We start from the raw sequence: 17,247 nt of genomic DNA, 5'->3' as shown, positions 1-17,247 counted from the left end.
CCTTTGGCTCAGGTCATGATCCCAGGGTGCTGGGATCGAGCCCCACATCGGGCTCCCTGCTCGGCGGGAGGCCTGCTTCTCCCTCTCCCACTCCCCCTGCTTGTGTTCCCTCTTTCGCTGTGTCTCTCTCGTCAAATAAATAAATAAAATCTTTTAAAAAAATAAAATAAAAAGTTGTAAAACATTCAAACATACTTATTTAAAATTTCACATCTAGGCATGCCAATATCCGAAGACTTTGGTGCATCTAATTCTTTATCTTGTTCTATCAATGGAATCTGCCCTCTTGGTGGCTTGTATCCCGGGTTTTGCCTATAGTTTAGACTGTGTTCTCATGCTTGGCCTCTCTTTACCTGTGGGCATCCTGCAAAGCCTGGGCTAAGAATATTCTTTTGTACTTGCTTTTGTGAGGCACCTCCCAGCTTTACCCACCCACCTATTTATGTTTATTTGTTGGCTTGGCATAGTTTGCCCTATAGCAGTAGGGTAAAATTGAACCACAAATGTAGGGAAGGTAAGTCTGTTGTTACTAGGTTTTAGGAGAGACTGTCGTTTTACTCAGATTTGAGACTGATACAAACAAGTATCTTCCTTGATTCCTTTTCCTAGTAAATAGATCCTTTTTCTAGTCTACACTTTCGTTGACTTTATTAGCCCATGGAGAATTTATTTAAGCTTTATGTGGGATGATCTCAGCTTCCACTCCCCTTCCCTTGCCCCAAGACATTATTGCCTTTTACTTTTGGGGCCATTATGACTCCGGATCTGGTTTTCCTGGATTGGCATGTGCCTCAGGGCATCCACAGCTTGTTGGCCTGCTTTTCTCTTTAGTTCTTACTTCTTCAGTTTTTGACTCCTTGGGATATTTCTCACTTATATTCAATTTCATCTATGCTTTCTGATACATGTCATTGTATTTAACTCAGCCTTTCTAGGTGTTTTTGCAGCAAGGTAGATTTTAAGAATAATTATTCTACAATATTTGATCTCACAAATGTTATTTATTCAATAAATATTTCATTCAATAATATTGAATGAAATGTTTATTGATCACCTACTATGTGCTAGACTAATCTATTCTATTCTGTTTCATTCCAAAAGATGCAAAAAACTGATAAGTATAGCAATCACCAGTTAATTCACACACCATTAAATGAAGGGGAAATTTTTTCCTGTTTCAACAAAGAAGTCTAAACCCATGGTAGACGATGGCTATGACCAGGTTTGTGGTGGTTACATACTGACAACATTTTTTTGAAAAGATTTATTTATTTATTTGAGAGAGAGAGAGTGAAAGAGCATGCTTGAACAATCTTATTTTATATTTTTATTTAGAGAGGGGAAGGGCAGAGGGAGGGAATCTCAAGCATACTCCTCACTGAGCATGGAGCCCCATGCTGGACTTGATCTCACAACTGTGAGATCATGACCTAAGCAGAAATTAAGAGTTGGTCGCTTAACCAACTATGCCACCCAGGTGCCCCGACAACATTTTTATGTGAGATTGACCCAACTTAAGTGGCACTAAGAGGGCATTGGTCATACCCTTGGTTTGCAGTTTATCCCATCACATTAATCTCTATTGATTAATAAAATAAGACTCCAGGGGTGCCTGGGTGGCTCAGTCGTTAAGCATCTGCCTTCGGCTCAGGTCATGATCCCAGGGTCCTGGGATCGAGCCCCGCGTCGGGCTCCCTGCTTGGCAGGAGGCATGCTTTTCCCTCTCCCACTCCCCCTGCTTGTGTTCCTGCTCTTGCTGTCTCTCTTTCTGTCAAATAAATAAATAAAATCTTTAAATAAAAAAAAATCTTAAAAAAAAAAATAAGACTCCAGTTTGCTAATGTACATATCATGGAAATAATGTTTTGTGGAAGTTGAATCTCTTGCAAATAATGAGGTTGCTATAAGGAGAGCCGACTGTGGAAATCACCCAGAATACTGTACTTGTAGAAACCATAAAGACATCAGGCTCCTCATTCTCTCCCTCTGTGTGTTCTGTATTTCTCTTTCAGATGACATAGCCTTCATCTCCTTTTCTTTCTCTGCTCCATTCTCCACTTTCACCAGGCTGCCTTCTTGGCTCACCCATCTGCTTCAGTGGTGCCATCATGGCTGTTGAAAAAATGGCAGCCCAGCCTTCCCAACTGGCTTCCATGGCTTACCCTCTTGATTTTATATGGCACAGACTTTCTAGCTTACAAAGACCTTCACATACATTATTTTTGTCTGTGCCTAACAATGTTGTGACATAAGCAGAATGTTGTTATCCCTAATTGTTTTTCAATGAGAAAAAACAAAGAACGAACAAGAAGAGGTACTTGCTCAACATTACACAGCCAACAAGTGGCAGAGCAGGGACCAAACCCTGGTTTTCTGGCTCAAGGCCAGTGCTTTCTCAGGAGTCCAGCTCACATACAGCTGCCTAGTAAATCCACATCCAAGTGAAATTCCAACGTCTGGAAAAACTGGATTTCTAACTCATCAGTGAGCTTTCAATTTTCTGATATTTCTATTAAAGAACAGTAGGTCTGGGATTTCTCTGTGAGAGTGGTGGCCTCAGATTATAGAGCTCAGAAAGTTGGTGTGGCTTTTCTGAATGTTCTCAGCGCTGTGCCTAGCCATGTCTGGGAGTTTTGCGATGAGTTATTAGTGGCCAAGGGTTTGTGAAAACATAAACATCTCACTGAGCTCAAACCTGAATGGAAAAAAGAAAAAAAGAAATTCTGAGTAAGAGTCTGACTAATGACTCTTTGGAAGAAATTGAGCAGTGTCTGAGACTTTTCCATCTGCCTTTCAGCTAGAAAAGTTTCTTCCTAAAACCTCACAGCCCTGTGCATTTAAGCAGCACAACGTACTGTGCACATTCATCTACTGTAGCTCACGATTAAGTCTTTGCTGAACACCTACTGTGTGCTGGGTGCTGCTAGGAACTGATGATTACAGAGAGTTACAAAGGCATATAAGCCAGGACTCCATCCTTAATGGAGACTACAATCCAGAGAGTTGTAGCACCATGATCAAGCTTATAGTCTTGGGAACCAGACCACCTGGTCAAAATACCTGCTTTATTACAACCAACAATCAACCTTGGCATAAGCATCTAATCTCTTTCAACCTCATTGTCCGTAAATGTAAAATAAGGCCAATAATTAGATATACCCAACTACACCTATAATCAGGGTTTTGCTGTGGGGATTAAGAGGTAATATATGTAAAAGTCTTGGCATAGGACAAAAAATCTAAATAAAAGTTAGGGCATTGGCATAAAATCTTAGAGGAGGTTTAGGATGTGTGGCTTAGAAATGGAGCTACAGTGGTCCAGAGTGGTGGTTGGGTTCAGTTAACCCACTCATATAACCAGAATAGGATGCTCTTGAAGGATTGGTAGGTGACAGAGATTGTGCAGAAGTTTTTCAGGGAAAGGAATAGCAGGAGCAGAGGCATGGAGGCAAGAAAGAGAGAGTGTTTAGGGGTAGGACTAATATGTATGGTACAAGGTGGTAGGCATTAATAATTATAACTATTATAAATATCCTATGTCTAATACTATCTGCCAGGAACCTTGGGGAATGCTTTACAATCATGATGTAAATTAATCCTCCCAAGAACACATGGCATCTCCCCATGAAATGTTGAAATTCATTAGCCAAATATCTCTTCTAGGACAAAGCCCTACACTGAGGGGAAATGGCTAGAAGTAAACAAAAGGACAGTGCAGAGCCAAGTAGGGAGAAGATCCAGATAAAATAGGGGACCCTGGTTTCTGTGAATGCCTGCATGCACACGTGCACACGCGCATGCGCGCACACACACACACACACACACACACACAGTAGGGGAGGGTAACAGAGGAAACAGTTCTCAAACTCCTCTGAAGGCAGTTTCAAAGACATTTTTCAGTACAACTGAAGATGGAGCCCTAGAGTCATGAATCTTAGCCAAGAAATCCTCTCCCATTCTCCCCACTTAGGAGTACGGGGAAGCCTATCTCACTCAAACATGGGCAACAGAATAGGATTGCAGAGAAGGAACCCAGCTCCATTCAGAGTTCTTATAAGAAAAGAGACTAATGAGCATAATAACAGACCATCAGAACATGAAGGCCCCTAGAAAGACTTGCCCACAAACAAACGAAAATTTTAATTTAATATTTCAAAATGAGCTAAAAGAATTTTTTTTTAAATGATGGAAGCTATGAAATTAAAGCTTAACTCAGGATCATAAAAATTAATAAATGAGATGATTGGACAAAAGGAAGACTTGAAAAGAGCTCACATAGAGTTAAGAAAGACAATTTTTCTTTTCTAAAAAGAAAAACCATGTCAGAAATGAAAAAAAAACAAAACGAGTGAATACGAGAGTGAACAAATAACACAAATAATATCATTAGAGAAATAGATGAAAAGGAGGAAAGTTAAGAAGAAATAAAAATAAACTGGGGAGTGAAAAAGAAAAGACATGTGAGAAAGAGATAGATATGGAAGACAGAGAAGATCCAACCTCTGTGTAAAAGAGAACCTAAAGAAGAAAACTCAAGCAGTGGGACAGAGTAAATACACAATCACAGTGAAAGACTTTATCCTCCCTCTCTCTATAACTGACTAAGTAAGTAAACAACAATAAAATCGGTATTGATATAGAAGATTTGAACAGCATGATTGATAAACTTGGCTCTATTGATGTGTATAGAGCACTGCATCCATGTGCTAAAGAAATACATCTTCTTTTCCAGTGCGCATTAAATATTTCTCTAAATTGGCCATATAATGGGCCATAAAATAAGTCTAGAAAATGAATTCAATTTCAAAAGGTTGAAATTTTACAGACAGTATTCTATGACTCAATGGATTAAGTTAGAATCAATTCTATGAACAAAAAACAAAAGAAAATCCCCAAATGTTTGGGAATTAAATTCTTTCAAAATAACCCTAAGTCAAGGAATAAATTGAAAAATACTTTCAACTGGATGATAATAAAAACAGGACATACCAAAATATGTGGGATGCGACTAACATCATACTTAGAAGAAAATTTATAGTCATAAATGCACACATCAAAAAAAGAGAGAAGGATTTACTATCAATAATCAAAAAACCATTTCCAGGTGTTAAAAAGGACAATAGATTAAATCCAAACAGTGTGGGAAGGAAATAATGAGGAGAAGAAATTAATGAAACAGAAAGCAAATATACAATAAAGAAAACTAATAGCCATAGCTTGGTTTTTTAAATGATAAATAAAATTTATGAACCCTTAGCAAGGCTGATATAGACAAAGAGAGGGAAGAGGTACAAATCGACAGTATCAGGAACGAAAAAGCATTATCAGTACAGAGCCTACATACATTAGAAAGATCATAAGAAGTTATTATGAATAATTTTATACCAATAAATTTGACAATTTAGATAAAATCAATACATTTCCTTAAAGCAATAGCTTACCAAAATTTACATGGAATGAAATGTCTGAATAATCCCAAACCTAGAAAAAAAATGTTTTTCCTTTTTTTGTTGTTGTATAAAATATTGTCTTTATATAGAAATCAACTGATTTATTCAGGGTCATTGTCTCCAATGTTATGCCTTCCTGAGAGATTGTTAAGAATAATTTGGATTATAAGTCAATTTAACTCTATATATCAGCTGTAAAACTGTTTTTATTTTTTTTAATTAAGATATTCATACCATAAAACCCACTCTTTTATTTTATTTTATTTTTTTTAAAGATTTTATTTATTTATTTGAGAGAGAGAGAATGAGAGAGAGCACATGAGAGGGGGGAGGGTCAGAGGGAGAAGCAGACTCCCCGCCGAGCAGGGAGCCCGATGCGGGACTCGATCCAGGGACTCCAGGATCATGACCTGAGCTGAAGGCAGTTGCTTAACCAACTGAGCCACCCAGGCGCCCAAAACCCACTCTTTTAAAGTGTAAAATTTAGTAGTCTTAAGTACATGCACAATGTTGTGCAACCATCACCACTATCTAGTGTTAGAACATTTTCATTACCCCGAAAAGAAACCTCACATCCATTAGTAGTCACTCCCCATTCTCTCCTCCCCTCCTTGTGCCAGTCCCTGGCAACAACTAATCCACTTTTCCTCTCTATGGCTTTGCCTATTCTAGAAATTTCATGCAAATGGAATCATATGACAAGTATATGTGTTCTTGTGTGTCTGGGTACATTCAATTAGCATAAGGCTTTCAAAGTTTGTCCATGTTGTAGCACTTATTAGTACTTTATTCTTTTTATGTCTAAATAATATTCCATTGTATAGTTATACCACATTTTGTTTATTTATTAGTTGATGGATTGTTTCCACTTTTTGACTATTATAAACAATGGAGCTGTCAGCATTCATGTACAAGTTTTTGTGTGAATCTACATTTTCATTTCTCTTGGGTGTGGAATTCCTCGGTCATATGGTAACTCTAGGGTTAACTTTTTGAGGAACTGCCAAACCATTTTCCAAAGTAGCTGCACCATTTTACATTCCCACCAACAGTGTATGAAGGTTCCAATTTCTCTACAACCTAGTTAACATTTGTAGTCATTTGTCCTTTTGATTATACCATCCTAGTGCATGTGAAATGGCATCTCATTGTGGTTTTGATTTGCATTTTCCTAAAGACTAGTGATGTTGAACATCTTTTCATGTGTTTATTGGTCATTGTGTATACTTTCTTTGGAGAAATGTCTATTCAAATACTTTGCCTATTTAAAAAGTAAGTTATTTTTCTTATTGTTGAGTTGTAAAAGTTGTTTATATATTCTGGATAGTAGATCCTTTTCAGGTATATGAAAAGCACTTGATACAATTTAATACCCAGTCATGATAAAAACTCTTAATAAAATCTAAAAATAGATGAGAACTACTGCTAACATCATACTTAATGGTGACATAGTAAAAGCTTTTCCTTGAAAAATGGGAAAAAGACAAGTGTGCTTCTTTTCACCAATTTTATTCAACATTATATTGAAGGTTGTAGTTAGTACAATAAGGAAGAAAAGGAAATAAAGACATATGATTGGAAAGAAAGAAATGAAATTATCATTTTATGAAGATGGTGTATTAAGTACACCAAAAATTGAAAAGAATCTAATCATAAACTATTGAATTAACAGTAAATTAGCAATGTCCCTGGATTCCAAGTCAGTGTACCAGCCATGATTATAAAATAAATTTTAAAGAATGATTCCATTTATCATAACATCATAGTACATCAAATTCCTAGGAAAAATTTTAATGAAGAATGTCTGCTATACAAAAATTTCCAAAACAGTACTGAGGTAAATAATGTAATTGAGGGATATACCATGTTCATGAATTAGAACAGTTAAGGTTGTAGCGTAGTCATTTCTCCCCAATTTGATCTATAGATATAAGGCAATTCTACAAAATCCTGTTTTAATATGGAAATTTATAGGCCAATTCTAAAATCTATATGGAAATGCAAAAGGCCAAGGATAGTCAAGGATATATAAAAGAAGAACAAAGCTGGAATGCAGAACTTTTACCACCAAATATAAAGTCTTATTGTAAAGCTATAGTAATTGAGTCAGTATGGTGTTGGCATACATATAGAAAAATAGACCAATGGACAGAATAGGGTCCAGAGACAGACACACATATATGATCACCAAATTTCCGAGAAATGTGTCACTGAAATGCAATGAAAGAATGTTCTTTTCAATAAATGATATATGAGGGGCTCCCGAGTGGCTCAGTCATTAAGCGTCTGCCTTCGGCTCAGGTCATAGTCCCAGGGTCCTGGGATCGAGCCCCGCATCGGGCTGTGTGCTTGGCGGGGAGCCTGCTTCTCCCTCTCCCACTCCCCCTGCTTGTGTTCCTGCTCTCGCTATCTCTCTCTCTGTCAAATAAATAAAAACAAATAAACATTTTTAAAAATGATATGTGAAATTTGAATACCCATATAGGAAAAACATGCATGTTGAACCTTACTCTACCTCATGTAAAAATAAATTCTAGATGAATGTAGACCCAAATGAAAAAAAATAGTAAAGCTTCTAAAAGATAACATAAGAGATTATCTTTAAGACCTTGGTGAGGTAAAGATTTATTAAGTAGGATTTAAAAAGGGCTTACTAGAGGAAGAATGGATAAATTAGAATTTATGAAAATGAAGAATTTCTGTTCATGAAAAGATATGAAGAGAGTAAAGAGGATAAGCCACAGAGTAGGAGAAATCCTTTTTTTTTTTTTTTTTAAGTAGGTTCCAAACCCAGCATGGAACCCAACATGGGGCTTGAATTCACAACCATGAGATCAAGACCTGAGCTGAAATCAAGAGTCAGACACTTAAATGACTGAATCACCCAGGTGCCCCAGAAGAAATCATTTTTTAATAGACATGTCCAACAAAGGATTAAAATCCAGAATATAAATAAGCTTCTACAAATCCATAAGAAAAAGACAGACAACCCGTGGTTAAACCATGGGTTTTTAAGATTTTTAAAGATTAACATACATATATCCTATGGTCAGGCAATCCTGATCCTGTGTACATACCCCCCAGAAATGATTGCTATGTCCAACCAAAGCTGCGTACAAGAATGGTCATAGCAATGTTATTTATAACAGCGCAAATGGAAACCACGCAAATGTCTACTTACAACAGGATGGGGGAATGAACGGTAGTATCTTCATGCTGTGGAATTCTGCACAGCAACAAAATATAGCCAACAACCAATACAGGAAACAATGGTGGATGAATCTTGCATGTAAAATGTTGAGTGAAGGAAGCCAGACACAACAGAATATAAACTGTACAAGTCCACGTATATGAAGTTCAAAACAGGAAAAACTAATCTTTGGTGGCAGAGGTCAGAATGGTGATCATTTTGTGAAGGGTTAGGGCTGGGGAGACTACATGGAGGGGCATCTGGGGAGCTCACGATGCTTTATTGCTTGTTCTGGGAAGTACTTACATGAGTTAGGGGTGTAGATTTCTTATATTTCTTGAGCACATGCTCTTTGTGCACTTTTCAGTATATATATTACCCTTCAAATGGAAATTTACTTTCTTTAAAGGGATCTTATATTTTAGAGATACATACTAAACTATTTATAATTTGCCTCGATATAATCCAGTGAGGATGGAGCATGTGTGTGTGTGTGTGTGTGTGTGTGTGTGTGTGTAGGGGTGTGCAGAGCGTATAAATGAAGGAGATTAGCTACAAGTTAATTATTTAAGATTGTTTATGGGTACATGAAGGTTTCTTATACTCTTTGCTTTTGTATATATTTGAAAATTTTCATGCCCAAAGTTAAAAGATAAAAGCAAAAAGCCCCAAACACCAGGGTTTGGCAAGGGAGATGATGGAGATGTAATTTGCATATCCATCTACCTTGGAGAGGAGGGGAAATCACTGGAAGTGCCATTTACGGAAGGACCCAGAATCCTACTGAAGAACGTGTCTCAAGGATGGGAATTAAGTACCTGGCACAGGGGCTGGAGAGTTATGTACAGAAGGGGTTGAAAATTAATCCTGTCCCGTAAGATGGTCAGCAAATTGCCCAGGAGTCAGAAAACTCAGAGGACGAGACCTTCAGCTGCTAGGAGTCAGTGTTGTTTTAATTCTACCATCAAGCCTCTCTCCTGACTGCTTTGGCCCCAGAGTCAGCTCACCAATCCCTGTGGCTTCTGTTGCCACCCAGAGGCTGATGATTCTCAGATCTCTCGTCGCCCAGGAATGCCAGGCATGGGTGCTCACTGCATGCCGGGGGTGGGCCCCCTTGGTTGTTCCAGAAACTTCAAACTCACCTTGTTCCAAATGAGCTCTTCCCTCTCCCTCTTGATCTTTTCTTCTCCATTTCAGGGGATGTTTCCCACCCATCCGCAATCACCAAGGCAAGAACCAGTGGGGTCATCTTTATGTGCTCCCCCTTCTCCTCCTAGCCTCTCCCCCGACTGCTGCGAACTGTCTAGTATATTCACCCAGCTTCTTCTCAGAGAGTCTGCCCTTTCCCGAACCTGTGGGCAGCATCCTGGGCCAGCCCCCCAACCCCCATCTCTCCCATGGCCTGTCACACAGTCCCTGTCCAACCACCGTCCATGCCTCCCTATCACCTAAGGGATAAATGTCCGATTTGGGAAGGGTGCCAGTTAGGAGCTATACATCTAGAGGGTACCGAACCATGGGGGCAAGGGAGCTGGAAGGGGAGGGTGCACACTGTGATATTGGGGGATGAAAGGTCAAATTAAAAACGACTGTTTTGAGCATCTACCAGGGGCAGACACTGCATTAAGCACTTAATCTGCCCCCGCCAGCCATCCAGCAGGCCTCACCCCTGCGCCTGACAACCCATAGAACTGATACGCCACCAAGTTTGTGGTCCTGGCACATCTTCGGGGCCTTGGAGTTGGCTGCCTTGGAGTGGGGCTAGTCACGGCCACAGTCACATTGACCCCTGGCATCTGGGCCATGTCCAGCCGGACCTGCCAATCACTGTGGATACTAGCAGCCAAATCCTGGGCCACTTCTTCACGACAGCCGGATGTGGCCCTGGCCAGGTAATGCTGGCAGCTGGGGAGGGCCAGGGCAGGTGCTGAAGGGCACCCTGCTGCAGAGCGTTGTGGCAGAGGACGCAGGGGCCATCAGGCTGCTGGAAGCGTTGTGTCCCCCAGGAAGGAGCCCAAACACTGGTGGCTGGTCACATCCTTGCTCTCCCCCACCAGCCAGGAGGCAGGCAGGAGGGGAGCCCCAGGAGGAGAAGCATGGAGCTGCAGAGATGGGGGGTAGCGGGGGGACACTAGCTCATGGGGAGCGGAGCCTGCAAAGGGAGTGGAAGAGACAGATCTCTACAGCTTCTTGCCTCCTTCCTCCTTTCAACCTCCCCACTGCTGACTCGGCCACACCTGACCCTCTTTTTAGCACCTCCACCTCCTACGCGGGGAGGTCTCCTAGGCGATGGTGCAGCTAGGGTGGGGTGCACAGCAGGAGCTGGGGATGGCTCCACTGAGGGCGTGCAGGGGCGCACACCCATCTCAGTGTGCCCAGGACAGGGACTGTCAATGCCCAAACTGGAGAAGCCGGGCAAACCAGGACGAGCTGGTGACCCCAGCCATGCACCCAGCCCACGCTTAACCCGACCTGTGAGCAGTAGGACAGAGGCCCTCTAGATGCTGCAGAGCCAGCTGGCTCTGGCCCCACTGGGACCCCTGCCTCTGTGGGACCTTGGGCGCTCTGCTGGACGGGTTCCAGTTCTGGGCCCGTGGAACTGTGGCCCAGAGGCTTTTTCCACATCTGTAAACAGGAGTGTTGGTCCCCACCTGCCCGGCAGATTATATGGAGTCATTGTGAGCGTGAGAGAGCCCGGTGGGGACCTCCATCAGACAGCTGTGCACATTGTGGTCATCTTCCTGCTCCGGTGAGGGACCCCAGAGGGACCCCAGAGAGCTGAGTCCAGCTGGTGGCCGCCGTGTCCTTCCTCCATCGTGGCACTATGTACTCGCTCTGCTTCCAGGCCTTTCTGACAGAAGTGCATGTGTGAGCCACTTAATCATGGTCAGCACCCCCTCACCTGCTCTCATTTGGAGCAGAGAATCCACAAAGCCCCCAGATCTAGGTGTCTTCATTTAGGATAATACTACTAAATGCGGTCAGAGTAACAGCCGACATTGGTTGAGTCCTTATCACGTGCCTGGCACTCTGCTAAGTACTCTGCATATAGCAGTCCTCACCACAGTCCTATAAACCAGCTCTGTGAGTTTCCTATTTTACAGATAGGGAAACTGAGGCTTGAGGGGGTTAAGAAATGTTCCGAAAGTTACAAGCATTTCGGACTTTCCTGGAGCCCTTCCAGGGTGTGCATTTGACAGGACAAACCTGGGACAGTGGGTGGAATCCCCTGGGCCAGGCATCGACCACCCAAGGTGGGGGGTGCCGGGCTGCCGAGTGGGAGAGAAGGGGTGGAAGGAAGGAAGTGGGGTTAGTGGATCGGGCAGCCCCAGTTGGTGGTGGGCGTCTTGGGAGGGAGGTTGGTGTATCTGGGTTGGAATACAGAGCTTATGTTCTCTTGCTGTGGGACCTTGGCCAGTCTGCCTCCACTTTCTGCCTTTAGTTTTCCCACCAGAACCATCGCTGGGAAACAAGCGGTCATCATTCATGGTGCAGCTGCTTCATGATAGCTTAGCACTTGCCATGGACTGGTGGGTTAATCTTTACAAGATCTCTCATGAGGAGCTACCTTTATTCTTTCAATTTTACGTAGAAGGAAAGCGAGGCACTTGAGAGGTGAGGTGGCTTGCTCCGGGCTTGAACCTGTCCCAGTCTGACGCCAGGGCCCAAGGCTTTAAACTCTGGGCTAAATTCGTGGAGCCCTCAGGTTCCTACCAGCTGGATGAGATCAGGATTCCCCTGGGGCCTTCCCTTTTGCTAGGATCGGGGAGGTCAGGTGGATCAAGCAGGGAAGGAAGTCCCATGGGTGGGGGTTCTTTGGGGGTGGACACAAACAGGTCACCTAAGTCACAGGCTGGGCTCCCGGAGCCCCCTTATCAGTTCCGATGCCCATTCTGCAGCCTCCTTCCCTCTCTTGGACCCCAGGTACCTGGTTCCCCCAGCAGCCTTCCCCTGGGAGTCTCAGACCCTGCTTCTCGATGCTCTAGTCCGAGTCAGGGCTCAGCCAAGGGAAAAAAGGATGTAGTATCCCACTGCCCTTGCACTTAAGGAGACAGGTGGCCTCTTTCTGCACAGCTCACAGACGTGCATTATTTCCACCATATTTGTTGGGACATGATTCTAAGGAGACTCTGTCTCCTGAATAGCTTTGGTTCTGGACCACATTTTTGAGGACTTTTGCATAGCAGATGGCCCTGGCATGTAATGATCTTGTCTCTTTCCAGGGCAGGGCCATTTGCTAGCAGCTCCCTTGTAAGACGGGCATTTCCTAAACTCAGGGTTCCTCAACTGCGACACCAACCCACTATGGGCCCAGCATCCACCAGGGCCCACCTCCAACTTGGCCCCATGGGACTTGGCATCAGGGAAGGAGAAGCTCACTCAGCCCACCATGCCATGAACAACAAAGTCCTTGGTCTCTGCCCCAGGCATTTAGTGTCTTCCCCCGGAAAAGAGGGTGAGCCCACAAGGAGGGTAACATCTCAGACCTTCACAAATCCGGTGATGAGGGTGGGTGCTATAGAGACATGGCTTTCTGGAAGAGGGAAGAGCAAGAGCCCCATGGGAGCCATGATGAGGGATAGAAGACCCCATGGATGCTGTCACCCAGGTGGTGGGGGAGGGTTGAGGAGTAAGGGTCCCTCATTGTCCTTCCTGTCACTGAGGCTGTGGGGCTGGAGGTTGGAGGGAGGCAAGTGGCCTGAGCATCACCTTGGCTGTCACTCATGCTCCTGTATCGAGGAGGAGGAAGGGCCAAGGAGTCCCCAGAGCTGACAGCTGACAGCTCTGGGCGGATCCAGTCTGAGACCAGGCTGCCACAGCTCGACACCCAAGCCCACGATGGGCAGCAGCTGCTGACATGTCTGCAGGTGACCGATAAACCCATGTAGTCTTGGAGCTAATCTGTGGCTTGTGTTTGGCTATCTGGGCCATTTGTCCTTTGATAGGGGTGCCCCTTCCAAAAGCCACTCCCCGGGGACTGATGGAGGGCCCAGCCTTCTGCCTCCCCCTGGTGCTCCCGGCTCAGTGGTGAGCCGTGAGGTCACTGGGTGTGGCTGCCTCCCGGGAGGGCTCCATCTCTCAGCTGCTCTGCTCTCTGGGCCACGGCGCTGGAGACATATGTGGACCTATTTGGAACATTCGGTGGAGGTCAGTCGCGGCCGGGTGGGAGGAAGCTTCCTCTTGGCCAGCTGGAGTGGACCCGGGAGAGCACACAGCTTGTAACATGCAATCTACGGCCCTTTTTTTAGCCCGCTCCGGATTTGGGTCTTCACCCTGTGCTTTAAATGCCCCGTGCACTTTGCTCTCTCCGTGACCTGGTCTTCCCACAGCCCTTGGCACCCCTTCCGCCCAAGGCTCAGCTCCACTGGCCCGAAGTAGCTCTTTGCTGGCTGCGAAGGATTTCTGACCCGGTTCCCACCCCACAAACCTCCCAACTTCTCAGCACTGACTTGGCTGATTGATCTGGGGGCCTTGCCAAAAAGCACATCCTGGAGGCCCGTGGAGCATAAATGTGGGGGCAGGTGTAGGGCCCGCTGGCCTCAGCTGCCCAGAGTTATAAAAAGAACAGAAGTGCCTGTGGCGGGTGGGTGACTAATGGTGACCGCGAGGGTGTCATCATCAGCTGTTGGGGGAGATGATGTGTTTCAAGCCTCCCTTGGTTCCCAAGGCCTGAGTATCTCTGGAGGCCTCTGTCCTTTTTCACCTCACAGCTTTCATGGCAAAGGGTTTAAACCGTTAGAAGAATGACTTAGCCCTCTGGAGAGTGCTGCTCACCCAGCGTGGAGGGCTGAGGGAAGGGACCTCGATGCTAGTCAATACAGCACGCTTTTATTGAGCACCTACTGTGTGCCAAGCCTCAGTGAGACGGCACCTGAGCCCTGCCCTTAAGAAAATTGATAAGAGGGACCCCTATGGGGCTCAATCGGTTAAGCTGCTGCCTTCGACTCAGGTCATGATCCCGGGGTCCTGGGATTGAGCCTCACATCGGGCTCCCTGCTCAGGGGGAGCCTGCTTCTCCCTCTCCCTGCTGCTCCCCCTGCTTGTGCTCTCTCTCTCTGCCAAATATATAAACAAAATCTTTTTTAAAAATTGATAAGAAATGCTTCACTGAGAAGTATGTGTCATAATGGGTTCAGGGAGGAGGTGGTTGCTGACAAAGGATCTAAAGGAAGAGTCATAGCTTGCCAGGAGGAGGTGGGGGGGAAGGCACCCCTGGCTCAGGAAAGAGCCTGTGTGCAAAGCCCTGGGGGCTGAGTCATGGGGGGGCGCTCAGAGGTCCCCCGAGAGGTGATCTCATCTGCGCGCTCACAGCGCAGGGCCAGAAGGCACAGCCCAGAGCTCCCCAGCCCGTTAGCAGCAGAGTCTTGACCAGAACCCCAGCCTTCCAACTTCCCAGCTGAGGTTTTTCCTCTCGCTGGGCAAATGCATACACAACATCATACACAACATCACCTTCACCGCTGGACTCACAAGCAGGCATACATCCAGGTCACCTGAACTGAGTTCAAAGTTTGTCCACGGAGAGCAGAGCTGGAGGATTGGACGTTTCCTGGGTTTCTAGGGGCCTGGACAGTGCTTTCCAGAGCCCCCAGTACACAGTCAGTGCTCAACAAAGACCTCTCCCTCTTTTGGAGGACACAGAGGACAATTGTCAACTCATGACGATTTCGAAGCCAGGGCTTGTGAAAGCTCTGTGCCGATGGAAGGCAGGAATTCCACAGGCAAAGTGTGGGTGTCTGTGTGTCCCCTCCACCCCTTCCCCATTTAAAAGAGGGCGGGTCATCCTGGAAATGAGCAAATGTAGCCTCACCTCCAACCCGTCTGCCCTTTGAGTGGCAGACAGTGATGCTTTTCAGGCACGCAGCGTGTTCAGTTTTAAGAGCTAAGAAGGAAGCAAAATGCCAATAGTATTTTGCCTCCTCTGCCCCGGCTCTTAACGGACTTCCAGATATATGGCTGGTATCGTGTGTGTCCATCCCTGATGGGAGATACGGATTTCTGTTCTCATTTTCCAGATTTAAAAACCAGCTCCAAGAGGGGCCATAGCCCAGAGCCACCGATTGGAGCAAAGGTGGCTTTGGGTGAAGAGAGAAAACGTGCTACCTCCGTGGTGTCATTCCAGAGGCTCAGTTTCATCATTAGAATGCCACCCTGCGATGCACCGCATGATGTTGGAAATACAGACATACAAGAGTATTCTGTCTTTCTGAAATACGTCAGATAGATATTCAGATAGATATCTTTATATTGATATATAATTTAATAACTATATAAATAAAATTTTACATTAAATATATAATAAATTAGGCATTTTATACATCGTGATATAATTACAGATTTTATAGTATATAATATATAATGCATAAATTGTACGTTATTTAAAAATTTTTTTTAATTTGAATTCAATTAATTAATATATAGTGTATTATTAGTTTCAGAGATAGAGTTTAGTGATTCATCAGTTGTATATAATACCCAGTGCTCGTTACGTCCCGTGTCCTCTTTAATGCCCATCACCCAGTTACCCCATCCCACGACCCACCTCCCCTCCAGCAACCCTCAGATTGTTCATAAATTGTACATTAAAATAGAGATTATATAATATGAAATATAATATAAAGATAAATGCATTAAAAATGTACATATTTGACATATTTTGGAAAAGACAAAATACTATTATCAGCACCCCTCATACTGTATCTTAACGCTTTCACCCCCTGGGGTCTAATCACCCCAGTATACAACCATGGTTGACTCATGCCTCTGTGTGAGTGAGGAATCTGATAGCAGGTTTTACATCTCGCTAGCTTTCTCAAGCCTAATGCTGCTCCTGGCCCCTCATAGAAGCTTCCAGGGGCTGCTGAGAGCCTTCTGGATGGGCCAGACCCCTTAACAGGGCTTTTCAACTCCTGAGAGGTGGGATCCTGCCCCATCCTCCCCACCAGCCCTCGGGCACCTCCTCCGGCTGTGCAAATGCAGGTTTGGCATCCTTTCTCCACGCCCTCCCGGCACCTGTGCTTGCTCCCATCCCGGAAACACCCTCAGTGGATGATGAGCTCAGAGGGGTGTACCATAGTCCCCCCTGGATCTCTGGTGTCAGGCACTAACCTGGGAGCGGGGGCGTGCCAAGGGTTTGTTAGATGCTGATCGTGAGTTGGAAGATGGAGCAAGGAGAATCTGTGTCCTGGGGGCGCAGGGGCACCCCGACTGGTTACAGCCAGCAGAGGGAGATGCAACCCCCTCCGGCATTTTGCTGAGTTGGCCCATTTTGGAAGGTTGGGATCATCATCCTCAGTTTCCGACCTAACTATTCACTCCCCTCCTTCCTTCCCGATAGAAATCCGATTTCGTTCAGCTCCTGAGCAGCCACGTGCTTCCGAGGAGGGCCTCAGCTGGGTACACTGCTGTGGGTCGGCCTCTGGAAGCTTCTACCTGGCCCTTCAAACGGGACACCAGAAAATGCGGAATTCTGTGGGAGAAATGTCCTCCTTTCTTCAACCCAAAAAATGGAGAGGAAGAAAAAAGACGGGGGGAAATTGTTTAGATGAGGGGTCATCAAACCTTTTCTGTAAAGGCCAAGTAATAAATATTTTAGTCTTGGCGGCT

General features: G+C 44.7%; 1 protein-coding gene and 1 long non-coding RNA gene across 2 annotated transcripts in view; both read left to right on the top strand.

Moving 5' to 3' along the window:
* Positions 1 to 17,247, top strand: part of PALD1 (phosphatase domain containing paladin 1) — a 124,216-nt gene that overhangs the window by 103,491 nt on the left and 3,478 nt on the right. The gene's annotated exons all lie outside the window — the stretch shown is intronic.
* Positions 1 to 17,247, top strand: part of LOC144382567 (uncharacterized) — a 25,195-nt gene extending 7,948 nt beyond the window's left edge. The window contains exons 3-4 of the long non-coding RNA XR_013449746.1: positions 15,657 to 15,834; positions 16,979 to 17,247. This is a non-coding gene — a long non-coding RNA (uncharacterized LOC144382567). The remainder of the gene's footprint in view (positions 1 to 15,656; positions 15,835 to 16,978) is intronic.

The sequence above is a fragment of the Halichoerus grypus genome, chromosome 7 (genome assembly GCF_964656455.1).
Source record: "Halichoerus grypus chromosome 7, mHalGry1.hap1.1, whole genome shotgun sequence".
NCBI lineage: Eukaryota > Metazoa > Chordata > Mammalia > Carnivora > Phocidae > Halichoerus > Halichoerus grypus.
The sequence above is the reverse complement of the archived record's forward strand: the minus strand, read 5'-3'. Positions and strand labels throughout refer to the sequence as shown.